The sequence below is a fragment of the Petaurus breviceps genome, unplaced genomic scaffold (genome assembly GCF_028583685.1).
Source record: "Petaurus breviceps papuanus isolate PSGF00001 unplaced genomic scaffold, PetGlider_PUasm1.0 76, whole genome shotgun sequence".
NCBI classification, from domain to species: Eukaryota; Metazoa; Chordata; class Mammalia; order Diprotodontia; family Petauridae; genus Petaurus; species Petaurus breviceps.
The window spans coordinates 13,576,084-13,598,891 of NW_027186473.1; the positions used below are offsets into that span (position 1 = coordinate 13,576,084).

Here is a 22,808-nt window from a genome sequence, read left to right on the forward strand (position 1 = left end):
TTTTTTGCAACATGGTTAATATGGTAATATGTTCTGCATGACTTCACATGTATCACATTGCTTGTTTTTTCAGTGGGTGGGTGAAAGCCTGGAAGGAGGGGGGAAATTTGGAATTCAAAATTTTAAATGAATGCTAAAAAGAAGGGAAGGAAGGAAAAAGAAATAAGGAGGAGAAAGAGGAGGAGGAAGAGAAGGAAGAGGAGAAGGAGGAGAAGAAGAAGGAAGAAGAGGAAGGAGAAGAAGAAGGAGGAGGAGGAGGAGATGTTGGGGAGGAGGAGGAGGAGAGGAGGAAGAAAAACTGGTAAAGGCCTCACTGAGGACTAGAGATTTTGGCATCAGGATCCAAGAAAAAAATGGGAGGAGGCTTTCCCTTGAGTTGTGTCTAGACCATTTAGATACTAGTGCTACTAGGCAGATGTGATAGGAGGAAGCTTTTCCTCCCTCATCGCCAGTGTGAAATAGCAAGGCTTTCTACAATGCTTTACCTTTTCCATGCTAAGCAACTGTGCCTACAAATCATTGAGGTTTTAGTATTTGTACTCTCCTGTAGCTGGCAGTGCTGTGCAAGGAAGCCAACACGGGGAGAAGAGGTAAGAGAGAGGGGGAAAGGGTACCCAAAAGAGGAACTTGGGAATCACTGATTTCCTTTCACAGACCAGTAAGTGAATGGAACAACCTGCATTCTTCTCCTATTTTATTGAAGCTACAGAAGAATGGCCCTATAACCTCTGAATGACTGGGAGCTTTGGGACATAGGTAGTGAGAGTGCCTGCTGCCTGATTTTATCCCATGTATTTTAGTATTTTCCTTCTCCTCTAAACGAGTGTCTTTAGCTGCTCTCTGAAAATCTCTGTTTTATGCCAGCTAGTACTCACAGGTAAATTCAGTGCAAATGGGGACTCATGACTCATGACATAGACAGTGACCTTGCGAGGGCCATGGACCTGGGATGAGCTGGCAGGGAGTCATGTTAGAGGGTCTGGGTGCCACAAGTCTTGTTACTGCCCTCCCTGTTTTCATCAGAAACCCCTTGAAGAATGGTATCTGTTAACTCATTTGGCCCAAACTTTACCACATGTATGTGAATGCTTCACAAGGCTTACAGGTAGGGGAAGCAACTCTGTGCCACTGTCTTGATGCTGCTCAATGTGGTTGAAGGGACATACAGGAGACCGACCTGGCTTAGGCCCAGCTATCTTACCAGTTGTGTGACCTCAGGCAAGTCATTTGGCCTTTCTAGACTCTAGCTTTAACAATCCATGACCCCACAAGAGGTATTGTTTGCAGGATTGTAGAGAAGCAGTGAAAAACCACTCTAGAAGAGGTCCCTTCTCCTAGCCACCTTGTCCTTGTCTTTCTTCTCTGCCCCTTAGTCCTCTTCTGCCCTCTCCTTGCCTCTTCCCTCCACTCTCCTCTTTCTTCTTTTACCCCTTTCCGGAGAGCCTATGAAATTTCATATAGGGGTACACCAGTGCCACATATGGCCAACACTGCCTTGACCATGACTCCACAGTCTAGTCATCTGTCTCTGCCAGTAGTGACCAGAATGATTTGCAGGGGGTGGAAATATTATTTGCCTTCCCTGATATCAACTGCATAAGATTAAGAATATAGCTCGAATATCTCTTAATTATTATAATAATAATAACTCACATTTGCATAGTGTTGGGCACTATATGTCTTATATATGTATGTGTACATATCTGTATAAAAGATGTGCCCAAAAGTCTTAGTACAATTTTAAGCTTTAGCCAAATCATGCCTATCTTTAATCTCTTAAAACTGCACTAAGATTTTTGGGACACTGTGTTAGGGTATACACACACACACTTTCTGTATATGTACATATATATCTGTGTGTATATATATATATGTGTATGTGTGTGTGTGTGTGTATAAAATATTTGATCCTTATAACAACACTGTGTGGCAGGTAGTACTATTATCCCCATTTCATAGATGGGGACTGAGGTTCAGAAAGGTTTAGTGATTTGTCCAGTTCACACCCTAAGGTGGGATTTGAACCCAGATGTTGCTGATTCCAAGTCTAGCATTTCTTCCACTCACTGAACCTTTTCTGAATCCTCCTTGAAGCTATTTATGTTTTCATCTTACAAAGCTTCTTGGGCTAAATGAGATCTAAGAGTTTTTTCATACCAGCTGTATAAAGTATTATTTCCTTTTGTTGGGACAAAAATTACCTCCCTCCACCCCTACCCAGTCTATAGGATAGCTCCCTCTAGTTCTAATATTCCAGGATCTGACGACCCCTCCATGTTCACTGTCCCCGGACTTTGTCCTCTCCTTCAGATTGTGGACCTGCTAATCTTATCTGGTTTCAGTGCATGAGACACAAGGTTCAGCAGCAACCATCCAGCCCAAATTGGCTGTCCTGCTTTCTCAGGGCCTGTGCCTGAGGCTTTTCTCTGAACAGATGGTGAGGGTCTCAGGTTCATGCTCAGCCATTCTCATGGCCCTCTTTAGGCCGAGGCCTAAGGCAATGAGCTTTCGTTGTTCATTCTTCCCCTCCCCTATCATATTATATCATATATCATTCTCCCCTTTCTATATCCCACCCTCTCTTCTTCCCCATATCAAACTCTGTTGCTTAGTTTTACTGTTGGTTTGGGGCAATAAAAAGAGAGATCTTTGAAAAACTCATGGAAAGGAACAGAGAACTCCAAAAATATTCATGAAGTGTCCTACATGGTGAGAGGTGTCTGGTCAGAACCTCTGTCTGGGAGTCCAGGCACCTAATTCCTTATTTGCGACTGACCTCCAGGTAGATTTAATGCCTTAGGGTCAGTGAGGAAAAGGGAAATAATTTTTCTCACAGTACTTTGAAATCTATTTTTTTTTTTTTTTGCCTTTTGGAGAGCAATTGGGGTTAAGTAACTTGCCCAAGGTTACATGGCTAGTTTTTTTCTGTGGGTGTTAAGTGTCTGGGGCTGGAACCGAACTCAGGTTCTCCTGACTCCAGGGGCCAACGCTTTACTCACTGCGCCACCTAGCCTCCCCAAGTACTTTGAAATCTCTAAGGGAAAGTAACTTTTGAAGCAGAGGTTATTCATCTTTTTTTTGTATCTTGGACCCCTTTGGCAGTCTGGTGAAGCCTATAGACCCCTTCTCAGAATAATGTTTTTAAATGCATAAAATAAAATAAATAGGATTTAGAAGGAAAACGATATGTCAAAATATAGTTATAAAGATATATACATATGTTATAAAGATATATATAAAAGTTAAGAGCCTGTGCTCTCAAAGCACCATGTTGCAATTTAGCAAAAGTGAACCTGTTGCTTGCAGATTTTATTTCCCTGAACACAAGTGCTGAGGTAAAAAGCCCATGGCCACTGGCTTTGCCAGAAGCAGAGCATCTGCAAATGAGCTCAGCCGTTCCAAAGATCAAATTGAATAAGGTTCTCTCCTTTGCTTAATTAAGAAGTGGAAGATTTGGTTAAACTCTGAGATATAGAATTACAGTAGATGAGAAGGGAAACGTTCAAAGCTGAAGCCGAGATTACAGCTGAGGTCGCTGGCACTTCAGTTCTGAGGATGGCAGTCTCATAATGCTAATTTAATTGCCTTGGAAGAGATTGCTTTTATGTAAAATCCATTTCCAGCTTCATTTAGCCGAGGCAGCTGTCAGATATGCAATGGATCACATTGGTGCTGTAACTAAATCTCTCCAGCAATATGACTGTCCTGGGATGACTAGATGTGGCTTGAGGCAAATTAGGGAATCAATCGGCAAACATTATTTGAGTGGGCATCGTGTGCCAGGAAAGATGCTATTGGATACAGATGAGTTGTATGAGTATATGATATGGTTTGTGAACCACACTTGGGTCCAAGAACCAGTGGGCAGTATGTTGTAATGGAAAATATAGTGGACAGGAATTTTAAGCCCTGGAATAGGATCTCAATTTAAACCTTAGCTTTGATACTTGTCTTAGGCAACTCATTTCTGCAACATAAGCCTCAGCTTCCTTATCTGTAAAATAAAGACAATAATATTTGAGAGGTAGTATGCTGTAATATACAAAAGGCTCACCGTGGAGTCAAGAAATCCTGGGTTTGAGTCCTGATTCTGACACATACTTGCTATGTGACCCTAGGCAAATTGCTCTGCATAACCTCTCATCACTCCTAGGGAACTTTCTAAGGTTCTAAGTTATAGGAAAGTACCAGGCTGCATGGTTAGAAGGAGTTTTCACAATGGGAGTTCCCCACACATGAAATCATAGACTGTTGCTACTCCCATTGCACTCGGAATCATTAGTATACAAACTTTCAGTATCTGCTTAAAACAGAGCCAGAACTTTGAGACTGGTATAGTATACAATTGGTCAGGGTATAATATGCAAGGCATGGCATAGTTTGTCATGGAAAATCTTCCTGTGAAAGGTCTTGATAAAGATTAAACTTGGCTTACCCTAAATACTCATTGGCTCTTTAATATGGACCAATGATTGATTTCCAGTTCACAAACCTGCACCATGCCCCAAGTCTTGGTTTGTAAAAGGAAGTCTACAGGCAGAGACTGAGAGAATCAGAGATGAGAATGGAAAAACCAGTTGGACCCTTTGGGCAGATTCTCAGAAAGTAAACCTATGAAGCCCCAAGGCCCTTCCAGTAAACCGTGTGACCCCAGAGGTGACAGTAATACACCATCTCAACACCCTTGGGCCAAGCTAGAAGACAGAGGAATGGAAGCTGCATCAATAGGGTAGCAATGGTAGAATGATGGGAGAATTTTTCAATAAGTGAAGCACTTCCTGGGAAGAGGGAGTTTTTTTTTTAGTTTTTTTTAAAGCAATTGGGGTTAAATAACTTGCTCAAGGTTACACAGCCAGTTATTTCTGGGTGTGGTGCTGAGTATCTGAGCCCAGATTCGATCCCCAGGTCATCCCGACACTGGGGCCGGTGCTCTTACTCACTGAGCCACCTGGCTGCCCCAAGAAGGAAAGTTTTGGGCCAAATCTCCTAGAACACTAAGATACAGGAATCATTTGGAAGCAGCTGTGGATAAACAGATCTTATATCTTTGCATGAACGCATCAGTGCCAGAACTTGTCCACAATTCCTTTCTAGGACCCCGGAGCTACTATTGGAGGTTATTAGCCTAAAAAAGGACCACATTGAGGAGCTTCTGTGACCTTCAAGGACTGAGTATCCTGAGAACAATGATTGAGCAGTTCTTCTCCACTAGGATCGGAATAAGGAGAAATACTTGTAAATTTTAATTTAAAAAAAAGGAATGAAGTTAGACCTAAGGAAGCATCTCCTGATAGGTTCAAATTCCAGAATGGATGAAGATTATAGAATTGAGAATAGAATGGAGATTATAGTCCTCTTCTTGGTTACATTCAGATTAAATGTGTTCCTGCCCAAAGGTAGACGTTGAGGTGAGATCTCAGAAGGGTCTTCCAAGCCCTAGGATTCCATGACCACATGAGCTCCCTATGCATCATCAGTCTCATCATTATGATTTTAGGAAGGCTCCGCATTCCATTAACCCTTATCTGTGTAATATGCAAAGGACATTACTGGAAACTGTAGCCCAAGACTGGAGTCAGGAGATTTCAACTTCAGCTTTGACCCTAAGGAAGTCACAATCTCTATAAGCTGAAGTTTCCTCCTATATAAAATGAGGGGCTTCGACAAAATGAGGTCATCTCCATCCTTCTGTGATCCATGAAAGTGGCCGTGGGACTGTCCTGTTCTTGGTAGGAACAAGGCAAATCATAATAGTGGGATTTTGATGCTGAACCACTTGACATCACCACAAGTTGCAGATACTCCTTCAGAAATAGATTCTTGCCCTATGGCTTTCTCTCAGAATTCTTCCATTACACTAAAGTATAGAATGAGAATTTGACCTGAAGTCAAACATTTACTGAATAGAGTCCAAGATACACATCCCGGGAGGCCAGGGGGAAAGGATTTTAATTAAATGACTTGAAAATCTCATTTTCATTCTGAGATTTATAATTAAATGTTTGTTTAGTTGACTTTTAGTGAGCAAGTGTATTAGAAATAATGGCTGCAGTTTTCTCTTAAGTTTACATTATTTCCAACTCTTCAGCTTTTTAACCTTTAGATAGTAAAGCCAGTTATGGTCTCAGTTAACAAATTTCCTCTCTAGTACAATTCTCAGGAAGAATGATATTAAGAATAGTTGCTGATTTGTCATTTGCAGTTTCCATCATCTACCTCTCAACTAGTGAATGTACCAAAATAGAAAAAAATTCAAACTCTCTGCAAGATAGGGTTGAGAGTACAGTCAAGAAAACTGAAATTTCGGAAGTCAAGTGGTTTATTTTTAACAGAAATCAAGCGATTGTATGGAAGTTACAAATTGTATGGGGGCATATCCTGTTTATATTTCAGCAATGCTGAAGATTGGAAAGGGCAAGCAGATCTTGACAGGTAAAGAGGAAGGCGTTCAGATACAAAGGAAATATTTCATACCTTAGTCTGAAGTTTGAACAGTCCAATTTCACATAAAAAGGCCAGTGAGACAATGAACCTGCCCTAGGGCACAGGCCACTTAAGTACCTTTGTCCTGATCTGCTCGTGTGCATGTGACCCCTGGAGTCTGGGAAATATAACTTGCCTGATAATCATCCCTAAAAGTGGAGTCTAAACCTGAGGGAAGCCACCCCTGAACAAGGGAAAATTGTTCAACAGAAGAAGCTAGACCTCTCTAACTTCCCACTTGGAGATGACAAACCACAGGAGTCTAAGAGGAGAGGCTTCTGATAGGCTAAGAGTGGTTGTCCTTCCTAGAAAGAGCACTGCAACATTCTAGGGAGGAAAACTCAGTACCACCCAGCCAAGTCAATGTCTAAAGGCAAGACTGCCACTGAAGAGTGGGCCAGGAAGTGCCTGGGATTGACCCATCCTGGAGAGATGCTGCACCTTATGAAGACATTAGTGGCAGAGCAGCAGCAGAGTTTACTTCCCTGGTCCAGTTCAGCAGTAGTCTAGAGTTTGAATGGCCTGTCCAGTCCAGTATGGAAGCATCAGTCCCCGGTGGCCAAGAAAACTACCTGGTACAGCCCTACAGCAGTAATAGCTGACTCGGACTGGAAATAGAGCAGGTTAAAGCTTTGGTGAGAATCAGCAGTGAGATAGCGCTCATGAGTGGCCACTCCACTTCCAGCCTGTGCAAGATGGGGAAGTGGGGAAGGGAAGGGAAGGGAAGGGAAAAGGAAAAAAGGGAGAGACAGAGTGGGGGAAGGGGGGGAGACAGAGAGGGGAAGGGGAGAAAAACAGAAAGGAAGAGAGAGGGAGGGAGGGCAGGAGAGACAGAGAGAGGGAGAGAAAAGAGAGACACAGAGAGGGGGGAAGGAGGGAAAGAGAGACAGAGCAGAGAGGTTGAGAGAGGGCATGAGTGCCTAGTCATAAGCTTTTTATCCACAGTTCTCTTCGCAGAAGGTAGGTCCAGCATTAGAAGGAATCCCTGTATTTGCAGGTGTATTTAGGTCTTTAAGAAACAACATGATGTAGGGAAAAGAACATTGTACTCGGAAGGCCTGGGCTTGAGGCCTGACTTTGACAGTTATCAGGGATGTGACTTTGTGCAAGTCAGTTAAATTTGTTAAACCTTTAAATTACTTTATATGTAAAAAGGGACTGATAATACTTTGATTACCTACATCACAAGACTATAAAGTATTTTCCTCACAAGAGTACACAGCACCTTAGAGCTTATGAAGGGAACTATCCTGATAAGGAAGGGATGGCTTAGATGGGAGCAGTTAAGGACAAGTCCCCTCCAAGTGCGTGTTGAATACAGAACGTGCTGAAGATGCTCTTTCAATGCCTTGCCTGCCTCGTTTCCCACCCCCTCCATACCCACACATAGAAAGTGAAAATGGTGCATGAAAACTGGCAGAGAGGAGAAATACCACCCACACACCTTATAACATGTTGGAAAGATGTGGCCAAACAAACACTTTAGCTTTGTAGCAAATATCATAACTGGCTTTGTTACTATTTCATAATATTTTTTGGTTTCTCAAATGAGCTGTTGTGAAACTGTGAGGAAGTCTGTCTGTCAGAGAGCCAGGCAGAGCTGGAAAAATGAGAAACAGGAGAAAAGGAGATGGTCCGGGGAGACAGGAGCACGGAAAGAAGAGCAAGGCCCCAGCCTCATCAGCGTGCCCGGCACACAGTAGGAGCTGCTTACTACATACATGTTGTGGTTGACTTGGCCATTGCCTCACCCTGAGTGACCTGCTTCAGCTTCTTTCTCCTCCTCCCTGTCTTCCCAGCTGGCCACCCTTCCATTCTTCCTCTTTTCCATTTCTACTTCCACTACCACAAATCAGACACTAAGTTTTTCCTCCTTGAATTACTGCGGTAGCATCTTAAGTGGTCTCCTTGTCTTCAGTTCTTCCCCCTGAAATTCACCGTGCCTGCCCCTGCCAAATTAATCTAACTAATCAAAGTCAGTAATCATCTATGAAGAACCGACCATGTACAAAGCACCTTGTTAGATGCTAAGGATAAAAAGAGCAAAGGGAAAAATCTTGCCTTCAAAGTCTATCAGGGGATATACATGTAAGTCTAGATAAAAGGTAATTTTGAAGTAGGGAACACACCAGCAGCTAAGGGACCAGACAGGGCCCCATGTATAGGGTGATACCAAAGGAGACCTGGAGGTAAGGAAGGGGTTGCATTTCTGGCAAGAGATTGGGGAGGGAAGGGCAGCAAGGGGGCAGGCAGCCAGTACAAAAGAATGGAGGCAGGAAATGGAGTGCCATGGGTGAGGAACAATAAAATGGCCCACTGGACTAGACTCAAGTGGGATTAACATACAATAAAACTGGGAAGATAGTAACCAATCAGATATAATATATAATATAAAAAAAGCTACTGAAAAATGTCAACTTAAGTATGTTGTTGACTTTTTGCCATTTCATATTACTTTTTTATTATTTCCATTTTATGTCATCAAAAAAGAATAATTAGGAAGCTGCAGGATTGATATAAAGACAGAGTTTCCATTTTATTTTTAGAACACTATAAGAATATATCTTAAGTATTGAAAAAAGTTCTTTCATAATTTTGTCATTTTGATGAGACATGTATATACATAAATGATAATTATTATCTTTTCCACATTGTGCAAATAGTGGCTTCATTTAAAATGATTTATGGGTGGGGAAAAAAAGCTGGGAAGATAGGTTGGGGTCAGGTTGCAAAGGGTTTAAAATGCCAAACAGAAGTTTTATTTGATCCTGGAAGTAATGGGCAGCTGCTGGAGTTTATTGAGAAGGGATCTGTGCTTTAGGAAAATCACTTGGGCAACTGAATGGGGGCTGTATTGGAATGAAGAGAGACTCAAGGTTGGGAGACCAGTGAGGAGGCTATTATAATAGGCCAGGGAAGAAGTGATGAATGTGGCCACAGGAGTGGAGAAAAGAGGATGTATTGGAGAGATGTCACGGGGGGAGAAAGAATAGCATTTGGTAACTATTTGGATATATGGGGTAAGAGGGAGGAATCAAGGAGGTTTTTAATCTGGGTAACTGGAAAAATAGAGATGCTCTCAACAGAAATAGGGAAGTTTGGCAGAGTGAGGGTTTGGGGAGAAAGAGAACAAGTTCTGTCTTGGATATATTGAGTTTGAGACGCCTACAAGATAACCAGTTTGAGATGTTTAGGAGCCACTTGGTGATGTAGGTGATGTAAGACTAGAGGTCATGAGAGAGGACTGGATAAATACAATATATAAATAATAATAATAATAACAATAGTGATAGAGTCATTATTATGATTCCCAGATCAAATGAGTTAACATATATAAAACACTTTGCAAATATTAAAGTACTATTTAATTATTATTACCAATTGTCATCAGTATCATTATCAATTATGTTTCTTAATATCATAGTACTTTAATATTATAATTGATATTAAGGATAATAATTATGTAGCCCTTAGATATTTGCAAAGTGTGTTTTATATGTGTTCATTCATTTGATCTGGAAATCATCTACTTAGAGATGATAATTGAACTCTAGGGAACTAATAAGGCTACCAGTTATTTGGTGGGAAATGGATTGCAAAGGAAGATGAGAAGGAGTGATCAGAGGACTTGGAAGAGAACTAGGAAGAGAGAAGTCACAAAAACCTAGAGAGGAGAGGGCAATCAGCAGTCTTAAAGGTTGCAGAGAGGTCAAGAAAGATGAGGATTGAGAAAAAAATCATTAGATTTGGCAATTAAGAAATCATTGGTGCCTTCCGGTGCTGCGCCGCGGAGTGAAGGGCTCTGGGGGCCGTCGGACATTGCCGCCGCTGCCGCCATGGAGACATTGTGCCGGGTGCCCTTCGTGGTCCTCGAGTGTCCCAACCTGAAGCTGAAGAAGCCGCCATGGGCCCACATGCCGTCAGCGATGACGGTGTACGCTCTGGTGGTGGTGTCTTATTTCTTCATCACAGGAGGAATAATTTATGATGCCATTGTGGAGCCTCCTGCTTTGTTGGATCAATGACAGATGAACGTGGACATCAGAGACCAGTTGCTTTCTTGGCATATAGAGTAAATGAACAATATATTATGGAAAGACTTGCGTCCAGTTTCCTGTTTACAATGGGAGGTTTAGGTTTCATAATCCTAGACCAATCCAATGCACCAAATATTCCCAAGCTCAATAGGTTTCTTCTTCTATTCATTAGTTTTGTCAGTGTCCTCTTAAGTTTCTTCATGGCGAAAGTGTTCATGAGAATGAAGCTGCCGGGCTATCTGTGGGCTAGAGTTCCTTTTATGAAGCCACATCAGTAACTGGATTCACTCCTTTTAATGGTCTTTCAAAGGCCATTCTGCCCTCCAGGACAAAACGTGGAACATGGATTGACTGTCTCTAAGAATGACATAAGGAAAGGTCTGGTGTAAAAAATGCAGAAGGTTTTAGTCCATTTTTTGGAAACGAAGAAACCAAAACCCTCTTGGTCCCATTGATGTGATCAGTTTATAATAATACTAATAATAGTAATAGTAATAACACCATTGTTTTTCTGTATTGACCCCCCACCATTCATGTCAAATAATCGCATCTGTCCTCTTTGTTTTTTTCCCCCTCCATTTTTGAGAGAAACTATTTTCCTTTGTGTAATGAAAGTATTGAATAAACTATTTCCGTATTACCTACAAGCCCATTTGTAAATTTCCCCTTTTCAGGAATTGGCACTTCTGGTCAAGATGTGCACAAGTAAATTCAGGGAGCTGGAGCCTCCAGGCTGATAACTCTATCCAGGGGATCAGCTTTGCCTTGACCCTTCGTTATTTTAAGTGTAGCTTTCAGAGTCTGTGATTTTATGTGAGACTGTGTTCCCTAAAAGACAAGATGCATGGAAGGAGCCAAAATAAATCATTTTTCTATTGAAAAAAAAAAAGAAATCATTGGTGACTATTAAAAGAGCAGTTTCAGTCAAAGGATGAGGTGGAAAACCATATTGTAGAAAGGTTAAATTGAAGGAGAGGAGAGAGGAAGTGGAAGCGCTGATTGCAGATGCCTTTCTTCAATTTCCTTTAACTAAGAAGGGAAATAGAGATATAGGCTGATAAAAGCTAGCAGGGATGACAGGAAAGAGAGAAGGGTTTTTTTAAGGATGGAGGAGACGTGGTTGTGTTTGTAGGCAGCAGGGAAGGAGATAGTACACAGGGTGAGACTGAAGATTAGAGAGAGCATAGGGATGGTAGGCAGGGCAATCTTGATGGATAAGACTGGAAGGGATGGCATCAAGGATGGCTGTAAAGGAGTTTGCCTTGGCGAGGAGAAAGGTTGTCTCTTCATAAGAGACAGTGGTGAAGGAGGAGATAGTGAGAGAAGGCATGTGAGTGATGTGAAATGAAGAGGAGGGAAGAAAAAAGTAGAAGGAAAGCCAAGATGTGATAGTGTTGTGAAAACCCAGAGAAGAGAGACTCTCCAGGGGGAGATGGTGATGCACTGTCAAGCACTGAAAGACTATAAATCATGAAACTGTGCTGATAGGGGCTACTACAGGTTTATGTTATGAAATTTCACCAGAGTCCCCCACAGCAGCAAGACTGTACTTCCATACTTCCCTCATGGACTCACTATCTTCCACAACATAGTGGCTTTTCCGGATTTTTCCATCTTTCCTCAAATCTGTCTTAGTTCCCCTTCCCCCTCAACCTTTCAGCTAAAAACCTTGCCTCATATCTCGCTGAAAAAGCTGAGACCATTCGTTGAGAATCCCCTCATTACCCGGATGTCTTTTGCCACTATCTTCTCCTTCACCCCATCTCACAAGAAGGGGTGCTCCTTCTCCTTGCCTTCACCTCTGCATGGACAAATCATCCCACGCCATCCCATCTTCTCCAACAGACTGCTCCTTCTCTTCCTTCTCTGATCCCCACTCTCTGACTAATCTTCAGTCTCTCCCTGCCTGCTGGATACCTCTCTTCTGCCTGCAAACATGCCCTTGTCTCTCCCATCCTCAGATGACCCCTGCTTGATCCAGCCTAGCTTGACCTACGTCTGATTCCATTACATGGCTACGCTACTTAAGAAAGGCATCTGCAATAGGTGTCTCTTTGTCTTTTCCTCTCACTCTCTTTTTGACTCTGCAGTTTTGACTTCTGGCCTCATAATTCAAGTGAGACCGCTCTCTCCCAAAGCACCAAATGTCTCTTAATTGTCAGATCCAATGGCTTTTGTCCCTCTGTATCTGTCTTAGCTACTCAGCAGCAGGTGACCTTAGCAGCAGCCCTCTTCTCCTTGATATTCTTTTCTCTCTAGGTTTTCATGACGTCACTCTCCCGGTCTTCCACTTACCTGTCCAATTGCTCCTTCTCCGTCTCCATTTTTGTATCTTCATGCAGATTACACCCCCTTAATGAAAGGTTTCTCCCAAGGTGCTCTGTCCATCTTCCCACTCCATAGTATTTTGCTTTGTGATCTCATTAGCTGCTGTGTATTAAATTATCATCTCTATGCAGATAAGTCTCAGATTTATTTATCCAATGCTAAGTCAGACTCTCAAACCGGATGCCCTATAGACATCGTAAGTAAACTCAGTATGTCCAAAACTGTTGTTATCTTTCCTTCCTCCTCCCCAACCCTTCCCTCTTCTTGACTTCCCTGTTACTGTCTAGGGCATTTTCCTAGTAACCTACATTTTCCACCTAGGTGTTATCCTCAATTCCTCACTTTCCGCCCCTCCCCTTGTCCAGTCTGCTGCTAAGTCCTGTCGATTTTTATCTTTACAACATCTCTCTTTTTTTTTTTTTTGGCTTTTTGGAGGGGGGAGGGGAGGGCAATTGGGGTTAAGTGACTTGCCCAGGGTCACACAGCTAAGTGTTAAGTGTCTGAGGTTATATTTGAACTCAGGTCTTCTTGATTCCAGGGCCAGTGCTCTACTCACTGCACCACCTAGCTGCCTCACATCTCTTATATTTATTACCTTCTCTCTTCTGACCCTGCCACCACCCTGGTGCAGACCCTGATCACCTCACACCTGGACTTAGAAGTCTTCTAGTTGGTCTTCCTGCCTCAGATCTCTTCCCACTCCAATCCATCCTTCATTCAGATGACAAAGTTAATGCTTAGAAGTGAACACGTGTGCACATGCATTCACATTCAGTTAATGCCAGTGGCTCCCTATAACCTCCAAGTTCAAATATAAAATCCTCTACTTAGGCTTCAAAACTCTTCATAGCCAACCTCTCCAGTCTTCTTATGCTTTACTCCCTTCCACATGGATCTATGATCTGGTGACAGTGGCCCCAATCTCCCATTTCTGTGCATTTTTATTGTTCCCCTTGCCTGGAATGATCTATTTTCTCTTCTCTGCCTTCCCACTTCCCTGGATTTCTCCAAGTCTCAGCTAAAATCCAACATTCTGTAAGAAGCCTTGCATGGTCCCCTGTATTGTTAGTATTTTTCCTCATAGATTATCTCCAGTTTGTTCTGTACACATGCTGTTTCTGCGCAGTTGCTTGTAAATTGTCTCCCCCGTCATATTGTGAACACGTTGAGGGTAGGGACTGTTTTTGCCTTCTTTTGTATCTCTGGCATTTGATACAATACCTGGCACATAGTCACAAATTCTTGTTGACTTGAGAAGCCAGGAAAGCTAAGGATTGATCCAAAACCATTACATTTGTCAATTAAGAAGTGATTGGTAACTTTGGAGAGAGCTGTTTCATTTGAATCAGTGAATAGATTTTAGATCCAAGTTGCCAAAAGTTGAGAAGAGGAAGTAGATATGATGAACAATTCTGATCACTTGCTTACATGGATCCTCATTGCCTACTAATCAAGGTCTAAATTCCTTACCCTGGCATTGAAGATCATCTCCAATCCGTCTTCAGTGTAGCTATCCAGCCTTATCCCACACTGTTCTCCTCACTAGCCAAATAGACCAGTCAGACTACACTACTTGCCATTCTGCAACCACATCCATGCTTTTCAAGGTGCCCTGCTTCCTATCGTTTTCTGCATTGCCTTCTCCTGCCATCCATACCTGTCCAAATCCTATCCATCCTTCAAGGCTTAGTCAAATGTTACCCTTTCAACCGTGCTTTCCTTGATTGATTTCTCCCTTTTCTGAATTCTCATAGCATTGTATCCATACTTAACACACTCTGTTTTGAATAACTGCTAGTTGTATGTCTTTCTCTGTAACCTGAGCTGTCCTGATTGGTGAGTGCATGAGAGTAAACTCACATGGCTAGATGGCGTACTGTATGTAGCCACTCCTAGTCATACTTCACATTGCACACCTGCCATCTTCGAGCTATCAGTATGACCTCGGTGCACATTTCTCACACCTACGCCCACACCTACTCTGCCTCTTGTATTGGAAGCGCTAATCAAATCAGTTCTGCCAACTGGAAAAGGAATATCAAGTCAACTCTCCTGTGGTTCTCACCATCCTAACAACTTTCCAGATCAAAACACACCTGCTTTGTATGTGTTACCTCCCCCAATTAGAATGCAAGCTCCTTGAGGACAGGAACTGGTAAGCTTTTGTCTATCTCCAGTTTAGAGCAATGCTTGGCATAGTTAACACTTAATGTTTTTTCACTTATTCATTCCTGATAGATCATGAATTCTTTGAGGGTGCTGCCTTATTTACCTTTATATTCCCTCATTAAGCTTAGCACAGTGTTTCACAATAAAGTAGATACTCAGAAAAAAAAATGAATGAATGAATGATAAAAATTATATAGGAAAATCACAATGGAAAATGCACCAGTTTGGTCTGACTTTTCTAGATGATTTGTAAGTTCTTAGAAATGTTTGTTTTTTATTAGCAGTATAATCAATAGGTGAATGATACTGAACTATATGTAATTATAGAGACATAATGACTGACACTGAAAAGTGAAAGCAAACTTTAAAATGAAACTAATTCCCTGAATAATTTTTAAATGTTGACTTGAGGTTTAAAAAGAAAGAGCAAAGGAAAGATGCTATTTAGGAAGGAGAAAGATTTTCCCCATTGCATCATCAGTCAAAGGACTGATGAAAATGAATTTATTCTATTCATCAATTAAAGAATAATTACTGTTGCCTCACTCCATAAAGGGGTCCATATATGTGTAAAATACCTTTCATATGAGAAATTAAAGCTTTCCTAAGAGGTGTAGAAAGATTGAAATATTGCAAATAATGGCTATTCCTGACCATCCAACCTGGAGGAGAGAACATAAAAGTTCCTTTGCAAAGGAGGGCTGGTAAAGAGAAATGTGAAAAGACTTGTTATTCTTTGGCATAACCTTAGTCACTCTTTTGGCTCAGTGGGCAATAAGGTAATCATGCATCCATTATTATGCACAAATATGAGGACTCAAAGTAATCTCGGGCAGTGTCAAAATGGTATACTTGATTAAATATGATTTTGTTAGCTGTCACTATGACTCATCTCCCCTGTACCCTTATTCTATGAAAGTAAAATTGTGGATCTGAAATGTCACCATACTGGAGAATGTTTTCCCCCCAAACAATATTCTTTAAATCAGACCTCTAGGAGATTCAGTTTTGAATATTTGGAGGTAGGGAGAGGTTGTCCAGGAATTTTGTTATAAGGCAACCCAAGATGCAGTTATGAAAAAGATAGGGGAAGAAGGCTTTTTCTCCCTCTTTCTATCATGACCCTGGCTGGCCAAATTATCAGTCATTGTCAGACACAGAAGCAATGGTTTTTATTTGTTGATATGCTTGTCATTGACTGGGCTGTTGCCGATGGACAGTTTGACTAGCCAGTGACAGAGAATGAAGGATTTTTGGAAAGGATCCATTCATTCCACCCTCGTAGAAGCCCCTCCACACCCATGTGAGGATCCAAAGCATCTGTTTCTGCTCCCTGAGGCAACAGAGACCCTGCCGAACCAAGGCAATTCAAGAGACCTTAAATAAACTCTCACAATTCCATATCAAGAACACTGTGCTAGGCGCTAGGATACATGTAAAGTTTAGATAAGACACTGTCTCTGCTCTCATGGAGTTTATAAGCTTATAAACTCAAACTCTTCCTTAAGGTCTCCTTTCCAACCTCTCAATTTGCCAAGGGAAAGTTCGGATAAAGAAGAATTTAATTGTGATCAAGTCGAGCAGTGCCCCCAAATACCTTGATAGGATGACTGTCTGTCCTTGAGCATCTGAGATTCTGACTCTGTTAGAGTTTCCCAAGTTTTTTTCACTTTCGTTGCATTGTTAGAATGCCTTGTTCTTTGAAAATAAAATCAAATAACTCAAATACCCAGACAGCAATAATTTTTAGGATTTTAGCTCTCTTAGCTGATATTGCTCATTGTATTCTCCAGCTAGGTAATCATGGGGCCATCTCTTAACCTCTCTGAATTTCAGATTCATCTTCTGCAAAAAGAGCCATAGGTAGGTGCTCAGGCCTAGGGAGATGGTGGTTACACTTTCCTAAATCCTTATAAGTCTGCATCTGGATTATTCTGTTCACTTCTGTGTACAACATTTCAGGAAGACTTTCAAGATCATGCCACATGGGCATCAGCTGAAGGATCTCAGGAGCAGTGGGTGGAAGCTGCAATAAGGGAGAATGAGATTTGTTGTGAGGAAAACATCCACAGAATTAGGGCAGTCCAAAAGTAGAAGGAGTGCCTCCAGAAGTAAGGGGCTGTGTCTGCCTGGTTCTTTCTCCAAGCAAAGGCTAGAAGGCCCCTTGCCACGTGTGGTAGAGGAGATTCTTAGTCAGCTACAGGTTAGATAGGGTGGCCCTCAGAAGTCCCTTCCAGCATTGACTCTCTGATAAAGTGGAGACTTACTATTAACACAGAGGAGGAAAAAAAGCACACCATTAACCACAAAAATGATCAGTTTAGTCATTGCATATTGACTCAGCTTTAGATTTCGTATCAAAAGATTACAAGTTTTTCATAATATCATTCAAATGTATACTTTACGGTTGTGGAAAATTTTAGGTAGTCTGCTTTTTTGTGATACAGAATCTTGTTTCTATCCCCTGCCCCCAAAACAGATTTCTGCAATCAAGTAAGCAGGCCCAATGTAATTTTAAAAAATTGTTTCATTTCATGATTCTTTTGTCTAGAAGTACAATGTGCTTCAGTAATATTAGTATCATTTTTCAAAGTTTAATCCTAGTTAATTATATAAAATTTACCCAATATCACAAGCAATCAGTAATCGGATAATAGTAAAACATAGAGCAATGCATTTTAACTGAAGCTTTGGAAGATATTTCAGTCAGAGAATATAGCCTAGGAATGGGTGGGGGATTTTTTTTTTTGCTTTTTGGAGGGGAGAAGGCAGGGCAATTGGGGTTAAGTGACTTGCCCAAGGTCTCATGGCTAGTAAGTGTTAAATGTCTGAAGTAAGATTTGAACTTCTGACTCCAGGGCTGGTGCTCTATTCACTGTGCCACCTAGCTGCCCCCAGGAGATTTTTTTTTAATTCAGATGTCACCAAAACTGAAGAGTGGAACAAAAGTCCTGAAGAAAGCTTTTGTAAGGTTACCCCATCTGTGGTCCTACTGTTAGCTCTGAATATTCCACAGTTTTTGGAAAGGGTGGCATTGGCTGTCTCTGAATATATATATATATATATTATATAACTGAAGCATGGATGGACACAAATTGAAGCAGGTTTTCTTGACCTTTTAACTTTCCCATCATCACAGAGGCATTGCTGAGCCACCACTCCCTTGAAATTCACAAGCTTTTCTGGACCTGACATTTGGACTTTAACATCTGTGTGAAAAATAAGGTGTTCCTTCTTCCAAGTTATTACCTATAAAATGTATAATCCTTCTTGGCTTGTTCAAAGTGCCAGAGCACATAAAATCTTAAAACAGCCTGATCATATATAGTAGTAAAACCTAAAAGAGCCACCACACCTTCAGAATCCCAGGTCTGCTTCATAGGATTTAGAAGTGAAACATATGTTAGATACCATCTAATTTAACCTGTTCAAACTGAGGGTCTGGATTCTTCCTCCACTGCACCTTTCCCTTTTCTCTCCATTCACATGGACACTACCCTACTTCAAGCCCCCATCTCTTGTAATAATAGACTACTTACTCCCCACCCATCTCACACACAACTGTCAAAATTATATTTCTAAAGGCACAGGACCAACCATAATCCAACCTTGATCAAAAAGTTCCAGTGGTTCCCTGTTGCTTCTAGAATCAAATGCAAATTCCCATTTGGCATTTAAAGTCCTTCACAGTCTGGTCCAGACGACCTTCCTATGCTGATGACACATGACTTCCATCTGTGTTCTAGACAGTCTGGTTTACTTGAGTATACAGTACAGCTTTCCCTTTCCTTTTGTGTCTTTGCCTACATAAGCTGTCCCACATGGCTAGAATGTCCTCTCACTTCACTTCTCCCTCTCTCTCTGTCTCTCTCTTTCTCTGTGCCTGTCTGTCTCTCTGTCTCTGTCTGTCTCTCTCTGTCTGTCTGTCTCTCTATTTCTCTCTCTCTGTCTGTCTGTCTCTCTCTTTCTCTGTGCCTGTCTCTCTGTCTCTGTCTGTCTCTCTCTGTCTCTCTATTTCTCTCTCTGTGTCTGTCTGTCTCTCTCTTTCTCTGTGCCTCTCTGTCTCTCTGTCTCTGTCTGTCTGTCTGTCTGTCTCTCTCTTTCTCTGTGCCTGTCTCTCTGTCTCTGTGTCTCTCTCTATCTGTCTGTCTCTCTATTTCTCTGTCTGTCTGTCTGTCTCTCTCTTTCTCTGTGCCTGTCTGTCTCTCTGTCTCTGTCTGTCTGTCTCTCTCTCTGCCTTAAGTGATTTGCCCAGGATTACATAGCCAGTGTCTGAGGTTGGATTTGAACTCAGGTCATTCTTACTTCAAGACTAGTGCTCTTTTCACTGCACCACCTAGATTTCTCAAAATTCCCATCATCCTTCGAAGTTCAGCTCAAACTCTTTTCAAGATTGTCTTTCCTGACCTCATCCCCATTCCATCTGTTAATACCTCCCCCAAAGAAATTAATTTATATTTACTTTGTATATGGATTATATTTACATATGTGTGTATGAAGTGTTTTTCTCTTATAGAATATAAGTTCCCTGAGGACAGTGAACAGAGTTCTAGACCTGGAGTCAGGAAGATTTCAGTTCAAACCCAGCCTCAGACATCTACTAACTGTGGGACCCTGGGCAAGTCACTTAACCTCCATCTGCCTCAATTTTCTCAACTGTAAAGTGGAAATAATAGTACCTATCTCCTAGGGTTGTTGCGAAGATAAAATGAGATGTGTCAAGTGCTTTGCAAACATCAAAATGCTATAGAAATGCTAGCTACTACTATTATTGTTGTTGTTGTTGTTTTTATGCACACACCCCCCCAGCACCTTCCACCATGCCTGAGCATACTAGGTGCTTGATAAATGCATATTGATTGATTATTTTGTTCAAAGCCACATAAATATTCTTTGGGGGAAAGCTTTTTTTGGAGGGAAATTGGAGTTAAGTGACTTGCCCAAGGTCACACAGCTAGTTTTTGTGTTAAGTGTCTGAGGCCAGATTTAACTCAGATCCTCCTGACTCCAGGGCCAGTGCTCTATTCACTGTGCCCCAAAAGTTACATAAATAGTGAACTGTATAGTACAGATTGAACCCCTTCACTGACTCCAAATCTATTGTGCTTTCCATCCTATACTGTACAATAAAGGCTAACTTCGTTGTCACTTCTCACAAGAATTCTGTCTGTCTCCTCCTAATGTTTGTAACTCAGGGCAGAGCTGAAAGTCATTAGAGTGAAACCATATACATATGCTACTTGTAAAGTCAGTCACCTTTATTTTGCACCTAATTCTGAACCTCTAGCTGTGGCCTCAGGGTGATTCTCTGCCTCATCTGAAAGTCAGTTACATGGGTTTTCTGATAGTCATTCACTTCACTGATCCGATTTCTTCTTTGCTTATGTCTGGCTTCCCAGGTTGTTCCAGATTTGTGAGGGTATCAGAAGTGTGACCCACCTGATAAGTAGGGACCTGGCTTTACCCATTTCTTAGAGAAAATGGAAAGCCCTGAAAGTGTGACGATTCCTTTGTGAAGAAACCAGTTTTTTCAACAGAGGGGATCAGTTACTTGGGTGGGGAGAACTTTATGAAGGGTCTGTAAACATTTATTGTTAGCAAATATTACCCAGAGTTTAAAGCAGGTGTTCTTAACTGTTTTTGTGTCATAGACTCCTGGCAATCTGAGGAAGCCTATGGACACTTCTCAGAATAATGATTTTAAATGTATGAAATAAAATACATAGTTGGGTTGCAAAGAAAACCAATTATACTGAAATGATAGTTTCCAAAATATTTTTTAAAAACAAGTTTACAGACTCCAGGTCGGATCTAAAGAAAATGCAAGGAGAGCTCCCAGCTCAGCCATTTCAGGAATATATGGAGAGAAGTTAAGAAAAAAAAACTCCAGAAAGGCCTTTCAGGGCAGGAGAAATGAGCTGTCAAAGTATGTGGTAACAGAGAGTGTTAAGGAAATGACTTGCAGCAAGTTGAAGAAAAAATGTCTGTTTCTGACAAAGGCTAGACAAGAAGATTTAAGAATAGAATAATCTTTCCTGCTCCCCCCATCCCCACCCTGCTGCCCCAGTTTGGCTTCCACATCATTTTCCAGCCTCTTTTGCCCAAACTGGACACTGCCACCTGCTTTATTGCTTGAAAGCTGGGCCACTCCTTTGCATGGAATGTATGAATGGGGTGCCCACTGAGCATGAAGTGATTAAACCTTTTCTCTTTTCCCTCCAATGTTCAGCCAGTCTGAAGCCCAGGCCCAACTTGGGCAGCCTGAAGGACGACTGTTTTTTGTGTTCTTGACTTTGCTTGGTCATGACTGCTCAGGCGGTGTCCGTCTGGGTATTTATATTCCAAGCACAGGGCTTACTCCCTTGCCTGCTGATGGCTGCCCTTTGCCCTTGGACTCCCCTGGTCAACAGGATCTCTGCTATCATTTGCTGCACTGTTAAGCTGTATTGTGTATTTGTCTTGTAATCCACAGACAAGAAGAAGACAGGCAAATTCCAACCCTTCAAGAAGTTGTTTGGCAGAAGAAAAAAGAAAGACGCTCCCTTGACCCAGGAGGTTTCTGTGGCAAAACAGAATCACGCTTTCCCTAATGCCTGTAATGGTGCCTTCTCTTCAGATGAGGAGACCCTTGATGATTCTCTAAGGTAATGACATGCACTGACTTTCTTTTTGGTCTTAGAGTGCTGACATGAGGGAGGCAGGCCCATGCATGGCAGGGGTAGTTTCATTTTCAGGAAAAGTATGGCAGGAGTTAGATAAGGACAGGTGACCCTGGACCCATCTTCTGAAACCAATTTTACTGTGTGTGATATAGGGAAAAGCCACTTTTGGGGGATCAAGGCGGGAGAAGCACACAGGTAAGTCAAAGAAGCCTGAAGACTCTGACAGTGTAAATAATCCCTCAGTTTCACTTTCCTCCGAAAGAAGCATCCTCTTGGTTTGCGGAAATTACTGAAGAGAGGGCTCCTTGAGTCCTTTCCATCATTTAGTCAGGAGGGAGGAAGGTGAAGGTAAGGAGCCCAACTGTATGACCAGCAGCCAGGAAATATATGCTTCTGGTCCAAGGGCACTTACCTTCTAGCTTTCATTGAATTTGTTCAGACTAATTTTGTACCCTTTAGTGATACTAAGAATTTCTGAAGTCACCATCATAGACATTCTCTGAAGCCTTCAACCTTGGCTTTGAGGCTTGCAATTGTTTATTTGTTTATGTATTTATTTATCTAGCTTTACCTAGAATTATATGTATAGTGAATCTGGCTATGACAACATCAGAAACCCAAGTGTCGGGAATTATTTTCTCACCCAAATATCCTGAATAGAAGTATTTATGTAAGATTTGTTAGACTTTAACACTGACAGCTCACATGTTCTGAGAGTAGTTATAAGAGGTCTTATATAGCTTTCTATCTGTAGGGTGCCTTGGACAATGTTTTGCACATAATAGGTGCTCAGTAACTATTTGATGAATGCATTAACAAGATATTTTCTGGAGTGAGTAACTAGATAGAAGACAAAGCTGTCTTCTATACTTTGTATAAAAGTAAGTTTATCCTGAAGGACCTGGAGACATATTCTAGACATAGATAGCCTTCTGTGGGAAAATACCATTTAGATTACAGGGAGAAAAGCTCTTTTTTTAACCTTAAAATTTTTATTAATATGTTTTGTTGTCACCTCTATTCCGAAATATCTCTCTCTCTCCAAAAAGTTGCTCCTTATAACAAAGAATAAAAAGAGAGAGGGGGAAAAAAAACATGTCAGCAAAACTAGCCAACACATCAGCCAAAT

General features: G+C 41.5%; 1 protein-coding gene and 1 pseudogene across 3 annotated transcripts in view; both read left to right on the top strand.

The window, feature by feature from the left end:
* Positions 1-22,808, top strand: part of CRACD (capping protein inhibiting regulator of actin dynamics) — a 297,291-nt gene that overhangs the window by 205,204 nt on the left and 69,279 nt on the right. For all 3 annotated transcript variants that reach the window (XM_069105267.1, XM_069105268.1, XM_069105269.1), the window contains exon 3: positions 21,490-21,661. The gene's annotated coding sequence lies outside the window, so the exon portion shown is untranslated. The remainder of the gene's footprint in view (positions 1-21,489; positions 21,662-22,808) is intronic.
* On the top strand, positions 10,272-10,938 carry LOC138174724 (oligosaccharyltransferase complex subunit OSTC-like; annotated as a pseudogene).